General features: G+C 35.5%; 1 protein-coding gene and 1 pseudogene across 2 annotated transcripts in view; one reads left to right on the top strand and one right to left on the bottom strand.

The window, feature by feature from the left end:
- Positions 1-4561, bottom strand: part of LOC127177017 (NACHT, LRR and PYD domains-containing protein 12-like) — a 54511-nt pseudogene extending 49950 nt beyond the window's left edge.
- A 3899-nt stretch (positions 4562-8460) lies between these two features.
- The window catches only part of slc8a2b (solute carrier family 8 member 2b), a 113187-nt gene continuing 94201 nt past the window's right edge, over positions 8461-27446 (top strand). For both annotated transcript variants that reach the window (XM_051128943.1, XM_051128944.1), the window contains exon 1: positions 8461-8623. The gene's annotated coding sequence lies outside the window, so the exon portion shown is untranslated. The remainder of the gene's footprint in view (positions 8624-27446) is intronic.

Below are 27446 nucleotides of genomic sequence, written 5' to 3' on the forward strand. Positions count from 1 at the left end.
TTTATATTAATCTGTGCCATCAGAAAGTGTGTGTACATCTGAGTGAGAGTTTTGGGAATCTCTCCACTCTCTGCTTGACTCAACATCCTCTCTAGAACAGCGGCTGAGATCCAGCAGAACACTGGGATGTGACACATGATGTAGAGGCTCCTTGATGACTTCAGGTGTGAGATGATTCTGTTGGCCAGACTCTGATCACTGATTCTCTTCCTGAAGTATTCCTCCTTCTGTGGCTCATTGAAGCCTCGTACCTCTGTCACTCGATGGACACACTCAGAGGGGACGAGATCAGCTGCTGCTGGTCTGGAGGTGATCCAGATGAGAGCAGAGGGAAGCAGATTCCCCACAATGAGGTTCGTCAGCAGCACATCAACTGATGTCGTTTTGGTCACATTCTTTAGAGTCTCATTGCTTTGAAAGTTTAAGGGAAAACGGTACTCATCCAGACCGTCAAAGATGAACAACACTTGATATTCATCACTAAAAATGTCTATTTCTTTTGTTTCAGGAAAAAAGTCATGGAGAAGATCTGAAAGACTGATTGTTTTGTCCTTTATCAGATTGATCTCCCTGAAAGGAAGTGGAAATATGAACTGGACGTCCTGATTCTCTTTCCCTTCAGCCCAGTCCAGGATGAACTTCTGCACAGAGACTGTTTTTCCAATGCCAGCGACTCCCTTTGTCAGCACAGTTCTGATGGGTTTGTCTTGTCCAGGTAAAGGTCTAAAGATGTCACTGCATTTGATTGGTGTGTCCTCTGTTGCTGCTCTCCTGGATTTGGTCTCAATCTGTCTCACCTCATGCTCATTACTGATCTCTCTACTCTCACTCTCTGTGATGTAGAGCTCTGTGTAGATCTCATTCAGGAGTGTTGGGTTTCCCTGCTTTGCTGTTCCCTCATAAAGACTCTGAAACTTTTTTTTCATATTCAATTTAAATGTGTTGAGTACTTCATGGCTGTAAAGTTAAAAATTTTCCACATTATTACATGTACAAAGCAGTAAAAGTCTAATGAAGGGAAACCTTACAGCTATTAATCATGTCATTGATTATAAACTATATCATGAACCTTTGCAGCATCAAGATCTTGTATCTTACCTGACACCAGGACACATGGTTTCATCAAAGTCTTGTGGTTGATTCATAGATTTATCATATTTCTTTTTCTTACGGACTGGTTCTGTTACAGCTGGTCTGGGTTGCAGGATTTGCCTTAAAACAGCATAAAGTAAACAAACAATCAGATACTTTGAAGATGATATGTTTTCTAATTGAATAACTCTGTAAATGGTTTAGATGGTGTAACTGTATTAGAGATATGTGAAATGGATAACAGAACAGTAGATTACTTGGCGAAAAAAGTAACTATCAATTTTTTTTTTTTTTTTTGCTGCCATTTTATAAAAGCATTTGGAGGCTGATCAATACCATAAGAAAATGTGTACCTGGCACTCTGTGTGTTGTCTTCATCCTTAAAGTATGGTGGAGGATCTATAGACCAATCACTCTTCATGGATACACCACTGGGCTCTGGTGAATATGATCTTTTCTGCTGAACTGACCTATAAGAGAACAGAGGTTACATTTAATATTCATCCTTTATGGTGTGAATCCATGAGCACGAACCTGGGACTGCAGAACTACAGAACTGGAAGTTACAGATATTATCCCCACCACATGTTTGATTTCTAATTATTGTGGCTAATTTGATAATACATTCAATTACAAATCAGGTTTCTGTTTAACACAACAGATCTAAACTAATTTTTTTTAAATACTGCTATTTATACACAAGAGGTCAAGGTAAAACCATAAGCAACTGTGTACCTGGCACTTTTCCGTTTGCCTCCAGCCTTCATGTATGGTGGAGGATCTATAGACCAGTCACTCTTCATGGACACACAACTGGTCTCCTGTGAATCTGATCCCACCTGCTGGACTGAACTGTAATACAGCATACAAGAGGGCTTGGTAACATGAACTGATGTGTGTCTGTCACAATAAAACCAGAAAAAGTGTATTACCAAAGTAAAAATGTTAACTTTTGATTTCATAATGTCTTTAATGAGAGTACCTGTGTCCGGGAGAAAAATCTTCATCTTTGGTTTTTTGTACTCGACTCATACTGTCCTCATGGAGCTACACTGGTTTTGTCTGATCTCCTCTGGTCTGCCTCTGACTAGAAACAACAGAAACACTGATTCAGACACATTAAACACTATCACAGTAATGTTATGAACCTGGATGTATTTATATTGCTATAGAGAATGGAGTTTGACGTCAGCAACGCACGGCATTCTGGGACATTCGGACACGGACGCTACAGTCTAGACTGAGAAATAGTGGAGGTAGATGTTAAAATTTATGTTGTTTATTTAAAAACACATTAGAATGGAGAACGCTTGCCGTGACATGAATTGCTATATCTGCTGTCATGAGCGGAGTGGAGAACGGATCTAAAATGAAGCGCAATTTTATGATTTTCATCTTAAAACAACACAATGGCGAAAGCAGCTCAATGAAAATAAACAGCTTAAAAATCTGGCTTTGTCGTTTGTATCTATTATTTATTACAGTTTTACAATTTCCGATCCACTTGAATTTGTAAGTGCTCACGCTATGAATAACACGTTTGGAAATTTAATTTTATTTGTGATATGGCTCATTGCGATCGCTGTCCTTGTTCATAAAGCAACTCATGTGATTAAACGGTACTGTTTAGCAGCTCTTTGTAAGAAATCGTGTATTTGTTCAATTTAAGTCCAGTAAAACTTATTGAACTTTATCCCTCAATGAAATTAGGGCGATATGACATATGATTAAATGCATCAGTGTTTCTCAATTCCATTCCTCACGTACCGTCGCTCTGCATTGCATGGCTCTCTTATTTAACCTGATTCAGATAACCAGCTAGTCCATGACTGAACTGTGTTGCGATTAACATGGTCCCTAAACAATGTTCATTGCTCCTCACTCCCTGAGCACTGGAAATCAGTGTAAGTTTACTTAGGAATATTCATTAATTAATTTACGCTACACCACCGCCTGCATAGTCTTCACACACAGACGAAACTTAGAGAAGTGTGACACAATATACCCCTGTAAATAAATGCCATTTAAATTCATGTCTTGCACACGTTAATGCTCATTGAAGGAAACATATACGCTGTCTTTGAACTGTAATAACAGGGCGGAATATTTTGAGTTCGCAGGGCACTTACTTTTGAACAGAAATGTGCAGAGCGGTGGTTCACTTACATGATCAACTGACTGAGATCAACCTATAGTGTGTTTATTTTATCGGGCAGATATATCAGTGCCACCTAGTTATTAAAAACTGCAAAAGAGAAATTAATTCGGTCCTTGTGTGTGGTACAGCAGAAGGTGGCCGTGTGATTTCTGTGAGTGTGTGTGTGTCGTGTTCTGGCCACACGACTGAGTGCTCAAATGAACGCAATGGATTCAAATATTAGTACATTTATTCTACGCAAGTGCAAGTAGCTCTTAAAATTATTAACGCAAATACAGTCGTTTTTTCCTCTAGTGATTAGTATGTATTGTCATTGTACGCTATTTAGCGTGTCCTATAACATGGCGGCGACTACCTAGAATGCAATGCGCAGTGACGTAAACTCCCGAGCTCTATTGAGTAAACTGAATTTAGTCAGAACACACCATATTATGTAAGTGTTAAGCGTTTTTGTGTAAACACCAAAGACAAAAGGCATGGGTTAAAGCTATAAATATGTTCTTGAACAAGTCAGATTCACTTATGACTAACTGAGCAAAGATGTTCACAAATAGTATCTACCATTTCCTGATTTTGACTCATCTTTTCTTGCTCCCCCACCACTAGGGCTTACTTGGTATGATCCATTTTGCTTTGGCTTTACCAGCTGTAATTTGAGAAGTAGTCACACCCCGAGGGATTTTTTGTTTGTTTTTGTTTTGTTTTTGTTTTTTTTTTAGAGAAAACAGTGTGTGTAGGCCTACTACTGCTGTGTACTATATTTTATGTGCTGTTATAATGGGTTAAAATGTTATTGTTTTAGTTATAACATATTGCTTAATTTTTATATTATATTATTTTATTTATTTTACTTTAAAGGATTCTTATTTTTCGATTTTTCACGATGATTAATTTCATTAGGATTGCGGTGGGTGAGGACATAGATTGCGTCAGCAACATTCGATTGAAAAACAACAAAAACAACAAATGGTAAACGAGTCAAAATAATAGTCTAAACGATACAGTACAACAATACCAGAAAAAGTGGTTCGTAATTTTGGTTATAATATTAAGGCGCGCTAACATCAAACCCCGCACTCGACCTACAGTACAGCTGCTTTTGCGTCGACTTTATTTGACACAGGCCTTTTACATATTACAAATACTGTTTATCTACTAAATATAGTTATCACGCTAGCTTTTGTGTAGCAGAAATGACTTCTGATACTCACTTTTTGTGGTATAATGACGTGACGCAGTTATTTTGAGGAAAAATGGCTTCTAACTGTTACTTTCACTTTTGGCTTGTATTGACATCAACATGGTTGAAACCATTTTCAGCGTTAGAGGCAGGGGCGTCGCTAGGGCTAATCAGCCCCGAATGTTTTTTTTGTTTTGTTTGTTTTTTTTTTTGTATAACTCTATGATTTCCACGGAATTTGTCAAAGTTTGAATGAATGAATCAAAAGTTGGTCATTACACTTAAATCAAGTCGCGATATGGACTAGTATCTGTAAATATTATGCCGCAAAAGACTATTTAAATATAAATCTGAATCCTGCATGTTCTGTGTGTCTTTTTCGTGAATGAACGGGGCGGACGCGCGGTTTCTTTACATGTAATGCTGATGCGCGTGTGACGCTCGCAGTGATTTCAGCATCTGCCGTTTCACTAAATGAGGACATAAATACATTAACAACATCTCCAGAACTGCTCTGAGAGTCACTTCATGAGCATTTCACTGTTTCATTTGAGTAAAACAAGCGCCAAATATACACAGAGAAATTTACAGGTATTCACGGCAATTGTCAAAAAAAAAAAGTTCGGTTTAACTTTATTAACCATTCAGTAATGTACTACAACAACTACTACGACTATTACTATTAATTAATAAAAATTTCTACAATTTTTTCCACAATATTTCTTCCATGTTGTAAATTTGAATAGTAAATCCCCTTTATTTGTTAAAAATAAAATATCATTTTCATTAGAAGATCAATTTATTTAATATTTTATACCTTCATTTGATAACCAGAAAAATACACAACACAGAACTTAAAATTTAAAATAAATAAATAAATGTAAAAATAAATAAAAGTTGTTTTTATGCATTCAAATAAACAGACATGCTAAAACATATTTGGTAACACTAAAACGTAAGGTGAAAAAAAAAAAAAACATTTCATGGGGTCCTAAACATGTATTTTTTTTTCTTAACTTTTGATAAATTGAAATTCAAAATTGAAGGTAAATTGTATAAGATTCATGGTTTTAATTAATTACGAAACGAAATTTGGGGAAAAAAATAGGGCATAAATAATTTTGCATGCATATTTGCTACAGTTATAAATACATCTTCAAATTTATTATTTTATTTGTCTAACATATTTTTGTAAATTTATAATTTTGTTATAATACTTTGATATGTTTGCTATTTGCAGTGATTACTATTTACTATTGTTCATAGTGTGACATAGTCTTTAACCTTCAGTTTAATGCCCCGTACCCCATCCACGTTCAACCACCTGTGTCTAAGAAAATCTTATGTGAGCATGACCCACCCAACACCACTAGCCCCTGATGTTTTGGCGTCAGCCCCAGATGTTTTAAAATCCTAGAAACGCCCCTGGTTAGAGGGCTTTTTTCAGTCAACGTGTATATGATGTATTAGACTAAAGCGATATTGACACTTCTTAAAAATACACACCGATGAAGATTAAAACATTCGATAGTAATCCTGCTCCTTCAAGGACGAACAGCGAGCATAGAAACGCTACACCAGCGGATCCTTGGCTTATGAATTATTAAGTACGCAACGTGCCCAGAAGAGTATCTGATTGGCTGTAAGTAAAAGGGGTTTGGCAGTTATCCTATCGTTTTCTCATTTCCTCGATTTTGTATTTGCAAGATTCTCTAGTAAAATCGGAAGAAAAGAGGCTCAGTAGTCGTAAGATTGTGTACTTTAACACATTTACACGATCTAATGTGTATTTTACACTAAGGTTTAGGTAAGCACCTGTGGGACTTCACACTTCCTTAAACAATGTTTCGTCTGTTAAAATTTTTATGAAATGGAAAATAAAGATTTGACCGTGGCCTTTTAGTGTAATATCTGTTGCTGTGCATGTGTGTGATGGCAATCTACACAATAAGTTATTGACTTTGTCAAATACAAAATAATATAAAATAAAAACAATGTTTCTAAATAAAAAGTCTCAAACGCTTTCTGGTTTTGTAAAGACACCTAATAAATCGCATATCTAATGACATTTCTGATCTGACTTTAAACTATCATTCTGTTACTAACTCTTCTATTACTGAAATGATCAGCCTTAGGACTTTAAATCTTAACAAAATGTGGCCCTTGACCTCAAAACCAGTCATAAGAGTCAGTTTTTTTAATTTGATATTTATACAAAATCTTAAAGCTTATTAAATAAGCTTTGCGTTGATGTAGGTTTGTTAGGATAGGACAATATTAGGCCAAGATATAACTATTTGAAAATCTGAAGTCTAAGTGAGCATGCATAGATAAATAAATAAATAAATTAAAATAAAAATATTGAGAAAATCGCCTTTAAAGTTGTCCAAATGAAGTTCTTAACAAGGCATATTACTATTCAAAAATTAAGACGTGTTTACGGTAGGAAGTTTACAAATATCTTCATGGAACATGATCTTTATTTATATCCTAATGATTTTTGGCATAAAAGAAAAATCGATCATTTTTACCTATACAATATATTGTTGGATATTGCTACAAATATAGGTCTACTCATGCTACTTATGACTGTTTTTTTGGTCCAGGGTCACTAATAGAGACCATTTTGGGAAGAAAGATACATATATGCAAACTATGCATGAAATACTTATTAAGTAGGCTATGTTTGTTGTATGTTTTATTGCCCTGCGATACACCACTACTGCATGTTTTCATTATAACCAGCAGAGGGCGCTATTGACTTTTCAAATAATTGAACAGAATTTTACAGAATGTGGTAGGAGCTGGAGATGTTAGTATTGATGTATCAGGAAATTAATGAAATAAAAATTAACAATTAGGTCTGTGCTAAATGATTACAAATTAGTCCTACGTGCTTTTTCAGTGCAACTTAAAGAATTATTTGACCTTGAAATTAAAATGTAACCAATTATTTTCCATCATGTCATGTGACTTTTTTTTCTGCAGAACACAAAATTATATTTTGAGGAACACGGAACTCCACTGATGATGCATTATACATATGTGACCCTGGACCATAAAACCAGTCTTAAATAGCATGGACATATTTGTAGCAATAGCCAAAAATACATTGGGTCAGAATTATCAGTTTTTTTCTTTATGCCATAAATAATTAGGATATGAAGTAAAGATTATGTTCCATGAAGATATTTAGTAAATTTCCTACCATAAATATATCAAAAAGTAATTTTCGATTGGTAATATGCATTGATTAGAACTTAGTTTTGACAACTTTAAAAGCGATATATCAGTATTTTGATTTTTTTTTTTTTTTTTGCAGCCTCAGATTTTCAAATAGTTGTATCTTGGCCAAATATTGTCCTATCCTAATAACCATACATCAATGGAAAGCTTATTTATTCAGATTTCAGATTATGTATAAATCTCAGTTTCAAAAATTATGGTTTTGTGGTCCAGGGTCACAAATTTCAAAATATTGTCTTCTGTGTCTGGCACAAGATAGAAACACATACAGGATTGTAACACAAATTACACATGTATAAGTGACTGTACAGTAGCGATGGTGAAATGCAATACTATTTCCTGTATCTACCAAATCTAACTTGTCATTTATAACAGTCACGCTTTATGGCTTTCATATACAGTAAAGGTTGTTCTGGCTTTAAAGCAAATCCTTAACCAGAATGCTTATAAGCAGATATCAGAATTTCTTTTTCATTTCCATTATTGAATATAGGCTACAGTTGAGAAAATTATGGTCTCTAATATCGTAACATTTCATAATGTTCATTTCAATGGGTTGTATGAGTGCTTGAAGAAGCACATACTGCAGATAGATAGATAGATAGATAGATAGATAGATAGAGTAAACTTCGCCAGTATACATGTCAGTTGACTTCATTATTTTCAATCATGTCTGTCACCTTTCAGATGAAACAATGCGCGCTCTCGCGTTCAGTTGCCTGCGCGTTCGCGTACCACCCTCCCCACCCAGGACGCGCCAGGCTGCGTGGAGTGAGCGCTCGAGAGTATTTCCACCACACGAGAGAGTGAAATACAACAGAGTAAAACCGCAGAGAGAGAGACACACATATCAGCACAAGCGGAGCAGTTTTCAATGAATTACCCAACAGCAACATGCGCTTCGCAGCCACGCCTGCCTTGAACAACACAGCAAACTAGGATACAAGGTATGACAACATATCAAACACGATTGAAATGCGTTCATCCACAACTTGTCCCATTAACAAACTGGTTTGTGAAATGTGGCTTAATTTGAGATGCGTTATGCATCAGTATGATAATGCTTACTTCTGTTTGGGATTGAAAAGTAAACGAGCATGAGTGAAAGAACAGGTGTAATGGAATAACATGAACTTACTTTGCTTTTGAATGTCTGAACATGGTCCTTTGTGGCTTAAATAACATGCAGAATTCTAATGTATTTTGTGTTATAGTTGAACTATTGTTAGTGCGCGCTTTTGTGTTGATTCACAAGATTCTCACACGTTTATAAAGGATTTTAGGATATATGTTTATTATTTGCGCATGTATATAACCTGTATGACTGCTGCAGAACTGTTATAGTCATTTATGTCTATTATATAGTCGGTTGCATATTTACACTCATGTGGGCTTCCCTTTGGTGTCTGTGGCCACTTGTTTGTTTCTTTGTGTCAGTGTGAACGCTTTAAATGAAAGCGGTTCGCATAGGGGTCGACTTTCATCTTTCAGCTTCCGTAATCTGTCTTAAATCCATCACAAAGCAACGTATTTAGATGGCTGTAAATGTTTGGTTACATAAACTGAACGCTCACTGTGTGACCTTCATATCATCGTTTCATTTGTTGAATCTGATATTATGAAACATTGTGTTGGATTGCGGGTTTAAACGGTCTAAATGTCAGGGATGTGATAACGGGCACTTTATTGCTCGGGACCTGATGGGGATGCACCGTGCAGGCGGGGTTTCCTCGGTTTTTCTGCAGATGGAGGTTCCCTTTTCCTCCCCTCCCCTTTAAAACGAGCATTCAGGGTTTGTTTAGAATGGAATAGTAGCGTACTGTTTTCTAAGAGCGCGATGCATTTTTAATACTACACATTAAATGGCAGCATTACCTGACAGGCATTCATTTATTCTGCGTTATAAGAAATCACACCTGTCTCTGTGACAGTACGGGACTCTGTAAACAGCCGAGGGAGTTTGGGGAGCGGCCCGCGCTTTTCGTAGCTAATGAGAAACGCCCTCTGCCTGTTAATTATTTTGCGCATTGGTTTTTGCTGACATCGGGTTGGCTGATGTGTGGAGAGGGCGTGTCAGCGAGGTAAGCAAAATGGCGAAATTGCAGTACCATTAAAATGTGACGTAAGGTGCGAGATGCAATGGTAAAAAGTTTGAAACCGGCATTAAGTCACTATGTTGCGCTTTCTCTTGAGCCAGTGACATTCTTATACCACTTCGTAAATGTTTTTGGATTTTAAATACAGGGTTGCACTTACGATTTGGTCAGTTATCCAGATGCGCAACCATATCGCCAATACTCGGATGTAAACAACAGCATGGATTGCACGGTAAATGTACTACTGAATACATTCTTATGCTAATTTATGCTGTCTAAACTATGGAAAAAACGTGTGGAAGCTGCTAAATCATAGAGAAGGACTTGGTAACCAGGAAAGGGTGCAGAATTTTGACAAAATAAAGTTAGTAGGTGGTAAAGATACATAAAAGCAGTATTAATTAAGATATTAGCATACTATTTCACCTGTCTGACTGGAAACATGAATGTTGAAAAGAATCTTGACCTGAAAATCCTTGTTCAGTTTGGCCAACCACAAACACATTTTGTTCCTCAGTTTTTTGCACTCTTCTCCTTAATTTGTTAACTTTATAGTGCTTTTTAGTACTCCAAATGTTTTTCCCAGTCTGACCGATTAGCACAGCCTAAAACATGACAATAATTGACCATTTCACCAGCAATAATCAGCAAAATATGCGAGCTCCATCCGGTTTGCATTGTTTACGTTCAGTGCCGCCAGTTTGGCCAATTGATGATGTGTCGTGAAAACACTATAATGAGCCATAAAGGGAAAAATCACAGACTCTGTTAATATTAGGCATAGTTCTAGTTTATTAATCATAGGTTAATTCAGGATAATTGGGACATTTATTTCCCAGTCATCTTAATGGCAAAAATGACCCAATTTACCTGAGGTCATCCCACTGTTTACCAAATTAATTAGTTTAGGAATTTTATGCATATCATGGCATCTCTGATTTCCAAGCCTGGGAAATTTAATGGGAGATTTTAAATATTAATGGTCATTTCTATAGCAAACATGCATTTTTCTATAGTTGTATTCAGCTACAGTATTTTATCAGCTAGAAGTTATCCTCAATTAAAAAAGGGGTGAAAACCATGGTACTTACATCATACTGCAAATGTGTATGGTATGATATTCCAAACATGGCCACAAATTCCTCTAATTAATCAACAGCTTGTCATGCATATGCCTGCTTGCCTCTTGATTTATAGATCAATATGACAGAGTTACGAGGCATTGAGAAAAATTTTGAGGCATCTCTAGAGTCATTGAATATGAAATTACTACGATGTTTCAGAAAACATGCCATCCAAGCATGCAAACACAGTATGTTAGGAAAAGGTAGAGGGCAAGCCAAGAGCTTCTCCTGTATTCCCCTCATGTACATCAGTGTTTGAATCCTCTGAAGATGTGCATGTGATGCTCAGACATGGAAGCAGAGCATGTGTGTCTTGAGCTGATTTACATTCTAATCGTATTCTTATCGCCTCGTTTTGAGAATGGAACATCCTCTCCTCTCCTCTCCTCCGATTTCTTCATTCTCTTGTTTTCCTGCTTGACTGCACTATCGCAAATAAAATTGTCCCAGGACTGTAAGACAGGATGCCAGACTGCAATGGCTGACTGCTAGTTAATGCTCTGTGTGTGCGTTCAGCATTGAGACGTGAGTGAGAGTTTAAGTCAGTAACTGCTGCAGTGTTCACACAAACACACACACACACACCGAGGAATTCCTCTTCTGCACGCTCTGAGTGTGTGTATGTGTGTGTAGACGACATACTCTACCCTAAAGCAATTCCTACTGAATGAAAGCAAAGCGAATGCTTCAGTGTAAAATTTCAAGCTCCACTGCGTTGACGCTCCTCATGTTTATTTCCCAAATGAGTGTACAAATGATTGTTCTAATAATTTTACCATTATAAGAAGGTATCTATCTATCTAGCTATCTATCTATAATATTTCACTCGGAGATTTTTGGCAAATTTAACAAATAATTACAAAGAAAATATAGCAGGGGTTCAAGCGCTTAAGGCATTTAAGCATATAGGGAAAAATACATACATATTATTTAGCAAGACTGTACCCACCTAAATTAATGATTAAAACAAACATATTTGCCAAATCCAGGTCATTTACTGTAAAAATACAGTGTTTTTGAGTCCTTTTTAACTGTTATAGCACCAGCTGTAGTCCGATCTCCTTAAAACATTGAATGCTTGTTTAATATCACCTGTCTCATGTGCTCACCAGGTTTCGTGAAGTTTTGAGTTTTCCTATAGGCTTTATAGGATTTTGGGTAAATTTAGAGAGGCCCCTATTCTAGATGACCCCATTGTAGCCTCCCAAAGGGTAAATTTCAACATTTGGAAATTTAGATAATTATTGACCTAGAGACTCTAGAGAATTATACTACAGTGTTGTTTTTCTAGACTGAGCAAAAAACCTAGGACTAGTTCACAAAAGTAGGTTTTTGACATCTTCTTAATCATTTAACAATTGATTTGATTGACAGCAGTGGTTCTAGAGGCAAAGTTGTCCGGAATGAGGAGTTGTATCGCATAATACGAATAACGCATGTATGTGCGAAAAACCTCACAATGTACAATCGTTTATGCCCTTGGAAAATGCGATATCGCCCCCCCAGTGGCCTGTTTCTTTCAAATATCTCTCAGACCTTTGGGACCGTATGTCGCACAGGCCCACCAAGTTTTGTTCCGATTGGCATCTGTAAACCTTGTCTAACAGGTGCTCAAACGTCATTGGCCAAAGGCAGCCATGTTTTTTGGGATATGCAAATGTCCTTATAAACACTTGTGGCACTTTGAACCAAGACCGTGCACACCGATTTTCATGTTGAAATGACCAATGGTTGCACAGTTCTTATGTTTTTTTTCCTATAATAGTGCCACCAAGTGGCCATAGGAGTGCGATTTTTGTCCTTTGACCTCAGATTGAGTTCTTACATAAGTGTTCTGAGTTTGGCAAAAATATCTCAGTCCGTTCTGGAGTTATAGGCATTTTACTAAAAGGTCCATTTGACCATTTTACTTGGTCAAATTGTAGGTGGTGTGAGTACTACCATCCCTCGAAGATTCAAGTCTCTACGACTTACGGTTTTCTCTGCACTATCAGTTTTACGTGGAGATCAATGATCTATGACCATTCTAACAATCAGAATAGGGTTTCAGCGCTATGCGCTTGAGATTACAAAATATAGAATTATGTTGAGCTAGAAATAAGCATAGAAATGCCTGTAAAATCTCTGCTCCTGTACTTCACCACAACATCCCGTCCCTTTACCTTATTACCTGGCATGTGCTTGGTAATTTTGTGCACCACCAGAATGGAGAACAGGAACAGACTCACGGGCCTGCTGGGACGGGAGGCACTATACACACTCATACATATGCATGCGTACAGTCAGCCAGGACCCCGCTGTGCCCACCCACTCGCTCTCATTGGCCACCAGCCCATCGCTGTGGGAGCAGGTGTCGTGCAGTTGGCAGATTCATCTGTCGTCATGACGGGGGCTCCTCTCTCTCTTCTTCTGAGATCATTGTGTCCCCCTTCCACTCCTCGCATCTCTCAACCAAACTCAACAGATTTGCTGGTTCAGGGAAGATGGAAGCGTCCGGAAGGCTAATAATCCAGAGCAGTGACCTGCGAAATTAGGGGCCAGGAGGAGAAAGCTGAGCCATTCCAGATCGTGAACAAAACTTGCTGATAAACATGTTTAACTTTGACAGAACGGATGCTGCTTCAGGCCAGAGGATGCCAGCAAGGTTCTTTTTGAGATTAGTGATTCCGATTTGGGCTGGACTCCCACAGGATGCAAGATTACCGCATCAACACCAGTTAGTTTTGATTCCAGCGAAGTGAAATTAGTATTGCATATAGTGGGTGGGCACAGTCCTGTGTGTTTGTGTATGGGTGAGGGTTTGCTGTCGTTGTTCTGCGTTGTGTTGAGGAGAGGTGTTCTGTTATAAGTGATAAAACTTAAGTGAGAGAAAGTCCAATAGGTTACCAATAAATGGTAAGTAGGGCATATTTAGAGCTGGGCATGGACTCTTTTGAATTAATCCAATAAGAGACCATCAAGCAACTGCATAGCAAACTATATGAAATCAGGGTTGCCAGGTCTGCAAATCAAAACCAGCCCAATTGCTATTCAAAACTAGTCCAAAACTAGCCTAATTGGCTGCAGCAACATTGCAAATGCAGTCCAATTCTGTGAGAAAAACAGACTTGACAACACGATCACTATGTATCTCTCCATCTGTCTTTCGGTCTGTCCATCTGTGCGTAGCTTTGTTTATCTATCTATCTATCTATCTATCTATCTATCTATCTATCTATCTATCACATATTGTTCTGTCAGTTATGTCTGTCATTCCATCCATCCATCCATCCATTTTTGTATCCATTTGTCGATCTCTCTCTCTCTCTCTGTTGCTCCATCCATCATCCATCCTTTGTTCTATCTGTCATCCATCCTTCCATCCATCCATCTGTCATCCATCCTTTGTTTTATCTATTTGTCCTCCATTCATCAATTAATTCCATCTATCCATCCATCCATATGACCATCTATCTATCCATCCAACCATCAATCCATTGTTCTGTCATTATGTCTCTCGTTCTGTCCATCCATCCATTAGTTCTCTCTATCATCTATCCATCATCCATGCTTTGTTTTATCTATCTGTCCAGCCATCCATCCATCTATCCATCGTTCTATGTATCATTCTGTCATTATGTGTGTTGTTCCATCTATCCATCCATCCATCACTCCATCTGTCCCTCTATCCATCCATCCATCTATCATTCTTCCTTTGTTCTATCTATTTGTCATCCATCCATCCATCCATCCATCCTTTGTTCTATCCATTTGACATCCATCCATCCATCCATCCATCATTCTATGTATTCTGTCATTCTATGTATCATTCTGTCATTCTGTCTGTTGTTCCATCTATCGTCCATCCATCCATCATCCATCCTATTTGTCATCATCCATCATTCTGTGTATTCTGTCATTCTATGTATCATTGTCATTATGTCTGTCATTCCACCCATCCATCTGTCAATCTGTCCATCCATCCATCCATCCATCCATCCATCATTTTATGTATCATTCTGTCATTGTCTGTCATTCCATCCATCCATCATCCATCCTTTGTTCTGTGTCATCCATCCATCCATCTATCATTCTATGTATCATTCTGTTATTCTGTCTGTTGTTCCATCCATCCATCCCCTGTAAAATATACAAATATGTTAAACTAGAGTGCAATTTATGCTATTATAAATATTAGTTAAATAGGTAACTGCATTGCATTATTCAGTGTGTAGCTTCCAGTTGTCATATCAAGAATTAAATGGTTATTTTGCGTTTTCATTTTTGTGCAAAATTATTACATTACATTCATCATCCATCATAATCAACACCCTGGCAACTGTATAACAAACCATATGGAGCACTTGAGCACTCATGATGGTGGGTTTTGCCTGTGCAAGGACTACTAGTACTACTTATAATTAAAAAAAAAAACAGTTTTATATAAAAGATAGCTTTAGTTTTAGGGTACTGCAAACATAATTGGTTAAAAAAAAATCAACAGAAGTCAATGGGAAGTCCCGTCATAATATAAAGCACGCACTGCAGGGGTCATCTCGAGGTTGGACAGAGTGATGATTTCTCTCTCTCATTCTCACTCTCACATTGTTCATCATGCTGGTCAGAAAATAAAGCCTGTAGGCTTTCATATGGTCACTATGACAGAGCAAGACCTGGACACGTGCTCAAACAGCATGCCGCACATGTTTTCCTCTCTTGTTTTGTTCTCTCCTCGCCGAGAGTAATGCGTGCGGCGCTTCTGTTGTGTTGTGAAGCTCTCTTCACGTTTAACTCTTTACAGACTGACGACAGTCAAAGAGCATGACCTGTCTCTTCTCTGTCCTCTCGCTCTCTCTCCTCTCTGTTTTTGTGCGATGGAGTGCGGTAAATATAGAAAAGCAGGGGAGGAGAAAGCAAGAAAGTACACAGTTATGGATCCATTAGCCTTGGTCTGTCCAGTCAGGCTGACTGCGATGGGGAAATGACGTGTTCGTTCACCTTGAGGATGTTTTGAGTGAACATCATGCTTGAACCTCATGCTGCTTCACTCTTTCTCGCTCTCTAATGGGTAGAAGAATTTGAGACACTTTGTTTTTTTCTTACTTTAAACTACTATTCTTGGAGTCAGTACCATATTTTTTTCATTTTTATTCAACAAGGATGCATTAAACTGATCAAAAGTGACATTAAAAACAATCATGATCATCAAATGATCGCATTTTCACAAAAATATTAAGCAGCACAAGATTTTTTAACACTGATAATAATCAGAATTTTTTCTTAAGCAGCATTGTAATCAGCATATTACAATGATTTCTGAAAGATTATGTGACACTGAAGACTGGAGTATTGGTGCTGAAAATTCAGATTTGATCACAGGAATAAATTACATTTTATAGTATATTCAAATAGAAAACTGTTATTTTAGATTGTAATAATATTTCACAATATTACTGATTTTACTGTATTTTTTTAATCAATAAATGCAGCCTTGGTGAGCAAAAAAACGTTTTTTGGTATTTCAGAAAAGTAACAATGTTACTTTCATTAGTGTAATGCAACAATGTAACAAAATATTTTTTAAATTAACATTTAAAAAGACACCATGTAGCCCTAGGGATAAATTAATTGCTATTCCATCACTCTGGCTGTGATTCATGCATCAGATCCCAAACTTTCACCTCCAGAGTCTGAGCACAACCACCTACAGAGCAGATAAAAACAGCATGTACCCGAAATGTCAGAATAACCGAACGACCCGGAACAGTGAGGTAGGAGAATTTGTGATTGTGATTGTGATGGCGACGTGTCTCGCAATCTGGCGAAGTGTAAAGGCCGCACCTAGACAGAAAGAGTAGGCTGTTCGAATCACCGATCTTTCATTCACTTTCGCTCTGTAACGACAGACTCACTGAGGTGTGTTGACAGGTAAAGAGAGAGAGGCGGAGGAGAAGGACACCATGCAATCTAGCGTAAAAAAAATGGAGAATAAAAATGGGTTATTATAGCACTAAAGGCAATGTCAGACAGAGGAAGTGCAGGTGAGGGACACAGAGCAGAGAGAGGCTGCCTTCTCCAGGGACAAAGCTAAAGATACGGCCTGCTCTCTTTCTCTCTCTGTCACCCTCTATCAAGGTTATGACCTCATCTTGCGGCTGAACTGTACAGTAAGTTATTATGAAATCGAAAAAAATTATGAAATCGATTTTGCCGATTTCCATAAACAACTGAAAACATAGTCATTTTGAGATTCTGCTATTGATTTCTATAGAGAAAAATCACTTCCTGCCCTCCAGCTGCATTTCGCGCGTCCTCAGAATCACGTGATTGCAAACAACCTATTGCAAGATAAAAACTTTTTTTTCTCTCAATTGCAAGTTTGTTTTCACAATTCTGACTTTGTGCGATATAAACTCACAATTGCAAGAAATTAAGTCAAAATTTCGAGATAAAACACTTCTGATTTTTTTTCTCGCAAATGCAAGTTTGTATCTTCTAATTCTGACTTTTTTTTTCTCACAATTGCGAGTTATAAAGTCCTAATTTTGAGAGGACAAAATATGGAGAAAATACTTCTCAGAGTTGCGAGTTTATATCTCACAATTCTGACTTAATAACTCGCAATTGTATGTCTCCCAACATGCAAATCAGAGAAAAAGTCACAATTGCAAGATATAGACTTGCAGTTCTGAGAGAAAAGTCAGAAGTGTGAGTTTATATCTTGAAATTCTGGCTTTATTTCTCAGAATTTTGAATTTATTTCTCAGGTTGGAGAGTTTGTCTGGCAATTCTAAGTTTATAACTCACAACTGTGAGTTTATATCGCACAATTCTGAGAAAAAATGTCAGTATTGCAAGATGTAAACTCGCAGTTGCAAGAAAAAAAATCATAATTGTGAGATAAAAAGTAAAAATTCTATTCAGTGGTGGAAACAGGCTTCAGTAGTTTTCATTACTTTTTATACATTGGTTTTAGTCATTTTGGTACTCCAAGTTAAACTAATACTGAGATGTGAGTAACTAAAGAAAGTGTTTTCTTTAAATACAATTTAATTTTATGTTTATTTCTTGACTTTGGAGCAAAATGCTTGTTTTTCTGTGTGCACGATTCTCAACTTTCTCTTTGTGCAAACTTTAGTAGCTTAGTCATGATTTGAGCTCACACACACACACAGATCCCTGGTGAGGGCCGTCTGTGGTTTTCAGTCCGCTAGAGCAGAGGTTCAGAGGCGTGCTGATGTTCTCTGGGTCTGACAGCTCGTGACAGGGAAAGAAAAGACAGAATTTGAGCCGAATCGTCAAACATGGCCTTCAGCTGAGCTCCCCGTCACAAACCAGAGCTCAGGGGTCACACACACACACACACACACATCAGAGTGATACCTCAAAACCCAGACTTCTGCTTCTGCCCCAACCCAAAGTCCAACATGTCACTGTGTTTGCAAAGTACTTGTAAAGACAAAAACTACAAGTCACATCATGTTTTTCCAGGACAGGTCTCAGACACATTTAGAGTAGACTAGGGGAACCTCCAGTGATTTTGGTGAACCCATTGCTGCTCTCGAAGGTTGTGTGCTTTTTTTTTTTTTTTTTTTTTTTTCTGATCTGCTGGGATTCCCAGGTGTGATAATTTACAGAAGACACTCAAGAGAGCAATTACTTCAAACACTGTTCAACAATGGCATCAGGAAGATTATTGAAGCTAAACATCGTTTATTGACGCATTATTGATCATTCATTGATTTGCTGCAGAAAAAAGCTGTTTTTCTGCATTATCCATTTTGTTTTCTTGGAAAAAAAACATCTATAATATTATAATATTTATAATCTTAATGAGAAACTTCTATGAAGTAAATGTTTTCATGTATTGATTTTTTTCTATATGCATATATCTTACAAAAAAATTAATTAGTAGATGCTTTTTTGAAGTGTTGATATGTTTACTCAGAATATAATTTTTATTTATCTTTTTTATTTTGGAGTGAAATGCATGTTTTTGTGTGTGTGCAATTAAGTAGTTTTCTTGTTTCCTAAAACTTTTATTTTTTTCATTGTTTTATTCATAAAACTTTGATTTTTATTTATTTTTTTTATTTTTTTAAATGTTGATCTGTTTACTCATTCATTTCACCCACTCATGATATATATAATGAGTTTTATGTGTAAATAAATTAGGGCTGTCAAATGATCAATTGCGATGAATCGCATTCAAAATAATTTTTTTTATTGTGTACTTATTACATATACATATATACACACACACATACATACATATATGTATATCTTCTACATAATACATATACAGAGTAAACATAAACTTTTATTTTGGATGTGATTAATCGCGATTAATCGTTTGACAACCGTACAATAAATATGTATATGTATATAATGTGTAGATATTTATTTATATTCTTAATTGTGACATTATGTTAATAACAATTACTTTATTAAATGTAACAATTACTCTAATGCATTCATATAAATCAAATAAATGAAGGAAAAAAATCAGGGGCAATGCAAAGTAATAATATGAAACAAGAGTACAACGGGAATTAATTTAGAAACATAATACAAGTACACTAGAGCCTGTGTTTCTCTCTCCTGGGAGGCCTTGGATATTTTTCCCCCATCATCCATTGTTGTGGTAGCAGTGTTTGGAAATGCAATTTGTGTTTCTGTCTGATGCCTTGATATATTTTTTCATTTCTGTTTGTGCCCCATCTGTTATACAGTCTCACTGGATCTTTCATCTTTGGCTTTCTTGGAATTTTTTTTTTTTGTGTATTTTTTATTTTATTTTTATTTTTTTTCACAAATGGACTGTAGTTAGCTTGGTATCTTTACAGTTTTACACATTTGCATTTAGTTTTATTTGTATTTGTGTTTGGTTTCATCAATTGTTCAGTTTCTCTTTCTCTGACCGTGTCCATTTGTTTTTATTTCTTCTGGATGGAAAAGCGTCTTCTGTTTTTCTTTATCAGGGCTCTCTGTGGAAATAAATGGTAATGTCATTTCTTTATCTTCCTCATATTTCATTCTCTGTGTTCTCCCTCACCTCGTCTGCCCTTTACATCATCCCTCCATCTTTCTTCACGTCACTCACTCCTCCATCCATCTACAGCGCCCCTGTCAGTCTCTTAAGAGATTTATGTACCGGATCGATGCGTTCTGTACAGTGTCAGAAATTTACTTTTTTATTAATGGCCAACATTTGGCCCCAAGAAATTGATTTTAGGGACATTTTTTTCAAACATATAAAAACACTTCATGCCGTTCATTTGTGAAATATGTCACAGTAAATTTGATCTGAACAATTTTAGCTGTTGCCTGTAAAATCAGCATATCATAACTGAATAAACTATATTGCTACAATACATTTTACATAAATTAGGCTGGGTTTCATTTTAGATTATATAGCAATCAACTGTTTAACTTCAGATTTTGATGTATCAGATTTTTCATTTGTTAGGAGAGTTTTTCTTTTCTCATACAGTATTTTCAGAGCTGTTTAAAAAAAAAACAAAAAAAAAACCTGCCTTTAAAACATTCTGACCAATCGTACTTTAGCAACTGTTGTTTTCTCAGACAAGCTTTGCTCAAATTATAGACGTTATAGATGTTATATTATTTTTTTATTAGTTATTATATTAAATTAATATAATGAATAATACTATATTATGTAATAATTTATTTTTGTGCTGTTACATGTAATAATCATAAAAACTAAATATTACACTTTTAATAAATATTTAATTGTTTTATACTACCATACTGATATATATATATATATATATATATATATATATATATATATATATATATTAGTAATTTAATTATTTCATTTTTTTAAATTGTATATGTAATGTGATTATGCATTATTATACTAAAATAATTATAAATTTTTTTCTTTTCCTCTTTAAATGTTTATTTGTTTATTCTTTTATTTATTTATTTATTTGTTATTACTGTTTATGAGTTGCTTTTGTATTCTGAAGTGAAGTTCATGTCACAATATCTTAAAGACTTGCTGTTAACTGATGGTATTTCTGAAAAGCGCATTGTATATTTTTCCTGCTAATATTGATTAAACGTCAAAAAAAAAAAAACTAAAAAAAATGACAAGTATTAAATTTAACATTTATTAACAAAAAAATTAATAATTATTATTTATGTATATATATATATATATATATATATATATATATATTTATATATGTTTCTATATATAATTGTGGGTAGATCTCATGTCCGTGAAGTATATTTTTAATATATTTTCATCAATATAACACCCTGATGCTTAATTTTCTAGTACACAATTATATTTTTCCCAATCACACTACTATATGTTGAAAAAGCCACATCTTTTGTTTTCGAAAATGATTTTCATATCACATTCAACCCTGGTATTCAGCTGTCCGCTTTTGTAAAGCTGCTCATTCTACGCATTTAAGCATGAAAATTACCTCAAATATAAATAAATTTCATAGTTTTTATTGTGATATAACTTGCTTTATTTGTGTCCGAAAAACTATGGTCAACTAAGTTACCCACTAGAGCCCCCCCCCCTTTTTTTCAAAAAGTATGCGCAGTATGCTGATTTTTCCTGTAGAAGCACATTGATGAAACACTAGAAGTTATGTTGTCTCTCTTTCCCCTAATATTGGTTAAACTAGCAAACCTGTGGATGAATTGACTGTCAACAGTGTTACACAAGTATTATTGCTGCTAATTTTAACAAGACAATTTAACTAAAACATATCTTTTGTTCATGAAAATATATTTCTAAACATACCATATGCTCAGTAGCTCTAGGCTTCCATGTCAAGTATAGGCCCAAAACACTAAAAATGTCAACTAAGTTACCTGTCAACTGTGTTACCCAGTAAAGGTAACATGGTGGACAGTAGCAAATAGTACATGCTATTTTATGCACATATTCCTACAGATCACCTTTTTTATGCAGCACTTTATACAATATAGATTGTTTCAAAGCTGCTATGTAAGGTCATGTTTGGGTTTTTGGGAGAAAGGGAAACAGTTTTTCTAAATGTACCCCTAATTATAGAATGAGCCATATATTAAAAAAAAAAAAAATATATATTATTATTTTTTTTTTTGAGGGGCCATTTTTTTGAATCAGTTTTGTCCCTTACTGTATTTCATTCTGATCCCAGTGTTGCGTCTGGACAGGAGGTCCATTTAAAATATGCATAAAGACATTAGGAAAGAAAAATGGACCAATTAATCAGTGAAATTGAATGAACTCCCTTTTCTGCAAGTCCAGCACTGAGATCTCAGACGAAGAGAATGGAGAGCGAGGGAGATCTGCTGACATCCGTCTACTTTTCCTGGCTCGGCTGCTTTGGGCGAGTCAGCACCGCTACGAAATGTGCCGTCTTTCCTGAGCTCTGCGTCCTGATTGGCCGAGCATCGTTGCGCGTTCGCGAACCCTTCGTCGGTCTACGAACCCCCCGCCTGCATTTCTTAATCCTGCTCTGCTGGTTCTCTCTCTCTAATCTCAGCCTGATCTATAACGACACACCTGGGAGCCGATCGGTCTCACAGCCATTAGGAAAAGGTTATGGAGATAGCGTTTCCACCAGGTGGGAGTAATTAACGCTGTGTGTATTGCTTACAAGGGTTTTGGATCCTACTGATAACAGAAGGACAGGGAAAGCAAATAATTACGGGACTCTTGACAATCTGTTGTCTCTGGAATTAATTACGAGCCTTGAATTGATCCATAATGAATCTTTAATACGTATTAAAGCAGTAAGTTCTCCCATACGCTAGAGTTTCTTGATATAATCTCAGGGTGATACTACAAACATGTGCGTGGTGATACTTTCATTACATCTACAAGATGAAACTTTAATTTCACACTGTTTGGCTTTTATCGTACAGGACAATGAAATTCTGACGTACTTGCAGTGACTGAGGAAATGTACAGCAATAGTTTGCCCAGAAATTTTGATTTGCTGAAAATGTACTCTCCCTCAGGCCTTCGAAGATGTAGATGAGTTTGTTTCATCATCAGATTTGGAGAAATGCAGCATTATATTACTTGCTCACCAATGGATCCACTGTAGTGAATGGGTGCCGTCAGAATAAGAGTCCATACAGCTGATAAGAACATCACAATAATCCACAAGTAATCCACACCACTCCAGTCCATCAGTTAACATTTTATAAAGCCAAAACCAGCATGTATGTAAGAAATAAATCCATAATTAAGACATTTTTTTGACTTCAGTCCATAATCCATAATGTTGTGTTCTCCAGTGAAAAAAAAAAAAAAAAAAACAACATCTGAATCAGGAGAGAAGTATGCACAGATCAAGCAACATTTATAAGCGAAAACAGTCCAAAACAGTTCTAAGCAAATATGTGGGTGGATTTTGATTTGAGAAGACAACAGGAGATGGCGTTATTATGGATTATAAACTCATTGGTTTAAAGTTAAAAATGTCTTAATGATGGATTTGTTTCTTACAAACACACAACTTTTCTCTTTTCAAGATGTTAACTGATGGACTGGAGTGGTGTGGATTATTCTTATATTTTTATCAGCTGTTTGGACTCTCATTCTGATGGCACCCATTCACTTCAGAGGATCCATTAGTGAGCAAATGATGGGATGCTATAGGCTATTTCTCCAAATCTAATAAAGAAACAAAATCATCTGCATCTCGAATGGCCTGAGGATGAATAAATGTTCACTTTTGGGTGAACTTATTTCTTTTTTTTTTAAGAAATGTATCCTGCAATACACTGTAACATGCTATAAAATCCAGCAATCTTCAAAATCACTGGCTTTTTATGTCAACTGAGATTTTATACAAGCATTAGAGTTAAAATCATACAGCTTTACTGGTGCAATAATTAAGATGAATGTTAAGTTTTCTTCCTTCTTAGGTAGGAAACGTGTATCAATCTATAATCTCACACTCTCAGTGTCAACTGAGGAAAGAAGTCAATATATTTATTACCAATACAGATCTTCAGTCCTGATTTTTAGGCTGAAGTTTATTGCATGGTTAGGTTGGTATTTAATCAGCTATGCAGTTTCAGCAGCATGTTAATTATGTGGTTTTGGTTAATCAGCAGATACGTATTTATCATTAAACAGATGAAGTTTTGTGTTTATTTTTGAAAAAGGTCTCTTATGCTCACCAAGGCTGCATTTATTTGATCAAAAATACAATAAAATCAGTAATATTGTGATATATTATTAGCATTTAAAATAACTGTTTTCTATTTTAATATATTCTAAAATGTAATTTATTCCTGTGATCAAAGATGAATTTTCAGCATCATTACTTCAATCTTCTTCAGAAATCATTCTAATATGCTGATTTCCTGCTCAAGAAATATTTCTGATTATTATCAATGTTGAAAACATTGTGAAAACCATCATACATTTTAGTTTTCAGGAATCTTTGATGAATGAAAAGTTCAAAAGAACAGCATTTATTTGAAATAGAAATCTGTTGTAACATTATGAATGTCTTGCGTCACTATTGATCAATTTAATGCATCCTTGCTGAAAAAAAAGTATTCATTTCTTTCAGAAAGTGAGGGTGAAAGTGTCTGCCAGATGATGATGCAGTAGGTCATTGAGGTTTCAGTAGGTCAATAGTGTTCTGTCATGCAGACTCATGTAGTGAAGCTCAGTGGTCTGCTGCTCTGGAGGTCGAGGGTCTGTAAAGTTCCTCAGTGTTTGCCAAACCACAGTCAGACTGCAGATTGATAGTGTAATCAGTCCACACAGTCGCCAACTGCTGAGTAAACCTGCTCTCAAACCAGAGTGAGTGTGCTGCTGCTACAGAGAAACACAAACACTGAGTCTCTCCAGCTGTTACATTTCTGGAATTACCTTCTTGGAAATGACATGAATAATGAATCGATTTCATGAATGCTGTGTATATTTTTATATGAATAAATAATGCAGGACTGAAGTTCAGAGAGTGTGCAGGTATTTAGGTGTGGTTTCATTCTGCATTCATGAATCTGAGATATGTAAGAGATATGTTATCTATCTATCTATCTGTCTGTCTATCGATCTGTATATCGTTCTATCTATCCATCGTTCTGTCTGTCGTTCTATCTATCTACCTATCTATCTGTCTGTCTATCTATATATCTGTCTATCTATCTATCAATCTATCTATCGTTGTGTCTATCGTTCTATCTATTTATCTACCTATCTATCTGTCTGTCTATCTATATATCTGTCTATCTATCGATCTATCTATCGTTCTGTCTATCGTTCTATTGTTCTATCTATTTATCTATCTATCTGTCTATCTATCTATCTATCTATCTATCTATCGTTCTGTCATTCTAATTATCGTTCTGTCATTCTATCCATCATTCTATCTATCATTCTATCTATTGTTCCGTCTATCTGTCTGTCTGTCTGTCTGTCTGTCTGTCTGTCTATCTATCTATCGCTCTAATTATTGTTCTGTCGTTCTATCCATCTATCTATCTATCTATCGTTCTATCGTTTCTATCTATCGTTCTGTCGTTCTATCATTCAATCTATCATTCTATCTAATTATTGTTCTGTCATTCTATCTATCGTTCTGTCTATCTATCTATCTAATTACAGTTTTTCTCAGTCGCTTTGGTGCATTTCTCACAACACTATTTACATTTGCACAACAGTTAATGCATTTCTCAAAACAATTAGTACAAACTGCAAAACCTAGTTGATAACCTGCAAAAGCGTGTCACTTGCTCAAAATGGATAGCTCATTCCTCAAAAGCAAGTATTCATGTCAATGAAAGTGTCAGTGTCATCAAGATGAAAAGTCCTGACACCATTGTTTATGAACAAGATAGTCAAATGGCTTTGTCATGTTTTCATTATGACAGTTTACTCTAAATTTTTTCCTATGCAAAAAAAGTCAGATTTTGGTGACACTTCCTGAAAATGCTCAAGACAGCACTATATACTATTTGCACAGCCATTTGAAAACTACAGTAAAGCTAGACATTACTGTATTTAGTGAGGTATCTGAGTACAAGACACTGAATATGTATGTTTCACATTTTTACTTCATATGCTCTTTGCAATTCTAATTTATTCAAAGCATTGTGCAAACGAATAAATACACCCTTATTTACAACAAACATAAACTCCCTTTGGGTAGAGCTGTGCACAATTGTAAACAATATTGCAGTACATATTGGAACTGAACCTACAACATATAGGTATGTAAATCATTCATGCACATTTGCAGAAATTGTTCAATTTAGAAGACATTTTCAGGAAAAAAAAGATTTAAAATTTTTTATAAAATTTGCTTGACAGATTTTGACAACTAGTTCAACATTTTTGTATGTAATGACTCAAGCAATGAAATGAGGACTATTAGTTTTATATGGAATGACTATTCAGCATTCACAAGTTTAGTTAATTTTGACTGACATGACATAAGCAAATGATAATGTTATAAAACAGCAGAGAGTTGTATGAAAGCAATTGATGCATGTCCAAAAGCATTTGCAATTTGTTGGAAGGAATGAGAAACTGCTACTATGATGTGCACAAATGACTAAATGTTGTGGAGGTTGAAGTAAATGTTGTGCAAATGTAAATAGTGTTGTGAGAAATGCACCAAAGCGACTGAGAAAAACTGTATCATTCTGTTGTTCTGTCTATGTATCTCTCTATCTATTTGCATTCTATTCTATAGTTTTATTGTTCTATCTTTCGTTCTGTCTGTCTGTCTGTCGTTCTATTGTTCTGTCACTCCTATCATTTTATCATTCTACCTATTGCTCTATTATTTTATCATTCTATTATTTTTATTAATCTACCGTTCTACTGTTCTTTCTTTCTATATATCTATCGTTCTATATATCTATTGTTCTATCTATCATTCTATCATTCTATCGTTCTCACTCTAACATTCTATCATTCTATCTAATTATCGTTCTGTCGTTCTATCTCTCATTTTATCTGTCGTTCTATCGTTCTGTCTGTCTATATTTCTATTGTTCTGTCTGTCGTTCTGTTCTACATATCGTTCTATCTATCGTTCAGTCACTATCATTTTCTCATTCTATCTGTTGCTCTATTATGTTATTGTTCTGTCTATCATTTTTATAATTCTATCGTTTTATTGTTCTATATTGTTCTATCATTTTATGTATATAATAAAAACTATAATTTATTATTTATATATCTTAAATATTTCTTGAATTGTTTTTTAAGAATAAAAAAAAAAAAGAATAAATATCAGTTTATTTAGAATATTTATTCATTAAATACTTATTTATATATTATATTTAATATTTAATATATATATATATATATAATTTTATTTATTTATTTATTTATTTTTGTTATTGGTTTATATTAGTGGTTCTTCTGGTGTAAATTATGTTGTCCTGTATTGTTATTTGTTTTGAAAACTGTAAAAATGAAATTAACAGAATAGAATAGAATAGAATAGAATAATTGGACAGTAATAATTAAAACATGCATTCAGTGTCCATTATTGTTCATTATCGTTATTGTGTTCTCAAGCAGTAGTTCCTGATTAAGGGCACTGATTGAT

This window comes from Labeo rohita, chromosome 15 (assembly GCF_022985175.1).
Source record: "Labeo rohita strain BAU-BD-2019 chromosome 15, IGBB_LRoh.1.0, whole genome shotgun sequence".
NCBI classification, from domain to species: Eukaryota; Metazoa; Chordata; class Actinopteri; order Cypriniformes; family Cyprinidae; genus Labeo; species Labeo rohita.